The sequence below is a fragment of the Macrobrachium rosenbergii genome, chromosome 30 (assembly GCF_040412425.1).
Source record: "Macrobrachium rosenbergii isolate ZJJX-2024 chromosome 30, ASM4041242v1, whole genome shotgun sequence".
NCBI classification, from domain to species: Eukaryota; Metazoa; Arthropoda; class Malacostraca; order Decapoda; family Palaemonidae; genus Macrobrachium; species Macrobrachium rosenbergii.
In genome coordinates, this window is record NC_089770.1 from 28,897,194 (window position 1) to 28,902,138 (window position 4,945).

At 32.9% G+C, this 4,945-nt stretch overlaps 1 long non-coding RNA gene across 1 annotated transcript; it reads right to left on the minus strand.

Moving 5' to 3' along the window:
* Window positions 1-1,541: 1,541 nt before the first annotated feature.
* LOC136854794 (uncharacterized) lies at window positions 1,542-4,691 on the minus strand. The gene is made up of 4 exons (XR_010857805.1): window positions 4,654-4,691; window positions 3,490-3,586; window positions 2,138-2,233; window positions 1,542-1,850 (listed from the first exon to the last, which is right to left on the minus strand). It is a non-coding gene; the product is annotated as an uncharacterized lncRNA (long non-coding RNA).
* Between the last annotated feature and the right edge of the window lie 254 nt (window positions 4,692-4,945).

The following is a 4,945-nucleotide window of genomic DNA, read 5'->3' on the forward strand; positions in this document are numbered from 1 at the left end:
ATGCCGTTTCTATTAGATTTCTTTCTATAAAATTTTTGTTTCTGAACAGGATTCTTGCTTGAGACCACTGAATTGGATAAAAACATTCTCTAGCATGTTTACTAATGGCGCTGTTTCTTTGATCAGTAGCGATACTATACTTATGTTGTGCAATTCGTTTCTCAACAGTTTTTGCTGATTGCCCAATATACAAATTATTGCAACCACAAGGTATTTTGTATGCTACCCCGTTGTCGTATATAGGGCTGTTTCTTATTAAAGTTCTGCCAATGGTATTGCGGTAGGAAAACACAACAGTCACATTTAATAATTTAAGTGTGGGTGGATAATATGATCGAAGGCTGGCATGTATGGCAAACACAGTGTATTGCTATTAAAATTCCTATTTCCCTATATATATATATATATACACATATATATATATATATATATATATATATATATATATATATATATATATATATATATATATATATGTTTAGTGGTCTCATTTGTTATCTGTGCTATGTGTCAAGATTGCCTTAGTGTCCTGAACAATTTACTGCAGAGGGTTTTTGGAACTAAGGTTTTTTTTTCCAGGTTTTTCAGTGTTGATGTTTATTGTGCTCGGGAGATTGATGATGCTGTGTTTTCGTGGCTTTTTTGGTAATATCGGTTTCCCCCGTTATTTTTATTTCCTTTGACATAGTTTATGGTCCTGTTTTGTTCATGTGTATCGTTTTTGACATAGTTATTGTAATAGTAAAATTTGTTGTTGCCTCTGACGAGTTTGTGTAATTTTTACTTTGTTTTAAGGTTCTTTTAACTTTTCAGTGTATTTATGCTTAACAGGAATGAAAAATATTCAAGATACTTAATGTACTGAGGACCCTTTTGTATTTGACATTTCTAAGGTTATGTACTGACTCGGTTTTGTGTAATTAATTCTTGTTCCTCCGACTTATGTGGAATGTTTATTGATTTTTTTATTGATGTAATAACTCAGCAATGTTATTTTTCCTAAAACATTTGTTATATTAAATGTTTGCTTTTGCTTTTTCTGATGACTCAGATTTAATTTGAGATGAGTATGCTTTGTTTAAAAAATTCTGTTTAGGTACTGACTGGTTTGTAAAGATTCATATAAAAACAATTGAGAATTTTGCGAAAAATAAATTAGTTTTAAGCCGCTTTGTGTCTCTCAGTTCCATCCTCCTTTGCCGGATTTGCTCAGTCCCGATTTCTTTTTATTTTTATCTTTTTATTAAAGAACTTGAAGAACCCAAAAGGTGTTCATAATGATATACATATATGTATTTATGTGCAGGTGTGTGTGTGTACCATTTTTCAGTTTTCACGGGGTTGCTCCACATGGTGCTAATCTTCAAGTTTCCAGGGCTTGGTCCTGGTTACGTATAACCAGGACCCAGCCCTTCTCAGTCACAAAATTGTCTGCTGAACCAAAAGAAGAGCAACGGATTCTTCATGGAACAGGTTTCATTTGCTCCCTGTACCTGGGGTCGAACTCAGGACTCTTGTTGGTGGGGCACAAAAAGAGAGGGACTGTTTTATGTATGTATTTCAGAACAATTATACAAAGTTTAATATACGTGTGTATAGATATATATATATATATATATATATATATATATATATATATATATATATATATATATATATATATATATATATATAATTTATAGATGTATATATATAATTTTAAACATGTTAACTTTAGGAAGAAGCTTAGTTCATCATATCAAATTCAAATCTAAAGTGCTTTACTTTTCTGACAAATGGCTTCACATTCAACTCGAGCAGGAACTCCCTTATTCGGCCAATGACATCATCCGGACGGTTTCTGAACCCTGCTAAATAGGAGGAAAACGTTTTCGATAATAGTGATATTTAAGTAAAAATAACAAGGAAAATAATGATTAAGAGGCATTCTGGCAGCTTAAATCTCATTCAGTACCAACAGAAAAATCCCGGAACCACCCTTTCCCCCGATCCATCTCCAAATTCAGTCAATTTTTCTTTGGGCATCACTCAACAAAATTTTATTTAAATTCATTATAACCCTTTTGAAATATCTTGTTGGCAAAATAGCAAATAAACACTACAGAATAAATGTGCACCGAGCATTCATGTGACTCACCTCTGAGCATGGATAAGGGCAGGTACATGGGTTGTACGGGTCACAGCATGGGCAGAGGGGAGGGCAGCATTGCGGCAGTGGGGGTCGTCTTCCACCCTGAAATGCCAGGTGCAATCATATATACATATATGTGTGTGTATATATATATATGTGTTTAAATATATAGGGAAATAAATATGCAAATCTTGACTGGTTTCAACTGTGTGTCAAAATGTGTTGTGTGATTTGTGTGTGTCATTTTGTGTGATTCATGTGTGTGCAATTTATGAACCATTTAAAGAATGAAATATATGTAATATCTTACTGGTTTCGATTTTATATCAAATGACAAAACCGTTAGAGATTTAAATCAATGGTTCATTTTATATATATATGTATATATTTCATTTGCATATATAATTCACATAATAGTTTAATCATATATATATATATATATATATATATATATATATATATATATATATATATATATTATATATATATATATATATATATATATATATATATATATATATATATATATATATATATATATATATATATATTATATTCTGTATTTATATACTATTCCTATTGAAGTCATGGCATTATTCACAGACACTACCTTTTTATCTGGACTGTAAATCTGTCTTTACTTCTTTTTCTCTTCAGGCAACTCCTCAGGAATAAGGAAAACTTTTTCTCTTTTTTCTTTTACTTTCAGTCGACGAACCGTTTCCTCGGAACTAAATTACAAACTGATATACACGGTTTTTATTGCTATATGGAATGGAATACAGAATTTAGGCCCAAGGCCTAGTGCTGGGATCTATGAGGTCTATCAGCTCTGAAAAGGAAACTGAGATTAGAAAAGTTTGAAAAGTGTAGCAGGAGGAAAACCTAGCAGTTGCACTATGCAACAATTGTTAGGAGATGGTGGATAGCAAGATGGAAGAAAGAGAATATGAATCGAGGTACAGTAAAGGAATGAAAGGGGTTGCAACTAGGGACCTAAGAGACGCTGCAAAGAACCTTAAGTAAAGCCTACAGTGCACCGTGTGAGGTGCACTGAGGGCAGCGGATCTCATTGTCGCGCTGGTGGTCTGTGCGGCAACAAGGGCATTCCTGGTGCTACATAGGACACGCCCTATGCTGCGGCTTGTAAACAAAGGGCGTGGGCAAGGGTGTGATTCCCGTTTCTGGCCGATAGTCTTGATTTGCTTCATTGTTGGTAGTCGTGTTCAGAAGTGTTCACACTACTCCATTATAATAATTGTAGCATTGTGAGAAAATTACTTTAAACCTATCGCAGAGAAGTCAACACATTTTTTCCACCAAATTTAAAGAAATTGTTATTATGATATTGTACTTACCCCGTATGGGGTCCCTTCCCCTTCGGCTAATATGGCCAGAAGAACAATAACAACAAGGAGCATTGCCAGAAGGAGACGCATTTTACCGGATGATGACCTGAGGATAAGTGAAGATTGGTTAGTCTCTCTCTCTCTCTCTCTCTCTCTCTCTCTCTCTCTCTCTCTCTCTCTATCATTCTTTATTATCTCTCATTCTCCAAATATATATATTTTATTGCTTTATTATTAATTCAACATACATATACATACAACTCAAATACACACACACACACACACATATATATATATATATATATATATATATATATATATATATATATTTATAGTATACATAAATATATATACATTTGTTTTACGTTTATATACATACAAAATTTTAAACATATATCTTATACACACACACACACACACATATATATATATATATATATATATATATATATATATATATATATATATATATATATATATATATATATATATATATATATATATATATATATATATATATATATATATATATATATATATAACATATACTGTATATATGTGTATGTATACATAAATATACTTATATGTTTGTTTTACGTTTGATGCCTCAATACAAAATTCAAAAAACTATCAGAATCCGCAGATGGTTATTGGAGTTATTATGTTTATATATACAATCAAAATATCGTCAGCTACGTTCTAGAAGATGTCATTTTGAGGGAGGTATATACATTCCCGAATATGCGTGAACCGCGGATGTGTTAGCTTCAGTTATTCCGTATAGAAATGAAAATTTTAATGGTCAGAAGGAATATTTCGACTATAATAAAAAGGAATTTGGCATCATTTGAGGTTTTAAATGCAAGTTTGTTTCAGAATGGCCTGCTAATGACTGCTCACAACAGAATAATAAAACGAGTCCTTGCATGGATTGTGGACCTCTGGACTCTGAAAAATCCAACTTAAGCCCTGTACACGAGGTCTGCTTTAAGGGTCGAAGAGCCAGTGGAATAACTTTCAAAACTAACGTCGATGCAAGGTCGACTACTACAGACTGCTGAGTCTACCACCTGTTTACAGAACACAAACTTTCATGATTATTACAGTATACCGAAGCCATCATGTATTCAGGCTCTTAACACAACCACAGAGTAATTTTACAAGGCACGGTACCTAACAAACAGGGATCAGTTATGAAGACTCACTGTTGGGATACGTTGCCTGCAACCCTATTTTATGCTTGAGAAGCCACGCCCACAAGAGCTATACACCAATGACAGACGAGCTATCTATTGACAAACTAGCATCGTCCTTCAAAGCAGTTGGTGGTTTGTTCTTTCTTCTCTCTCTTTATTTTGGTTCAGCCTTGTTATTGATTATTGTGGCTCATCAAGGCTTGAAAAGTTAGTAAGTAGTTTTATGTAAATCGAAGTTCTTGATTTTTTCAGTATCTCGGGTTTTATGA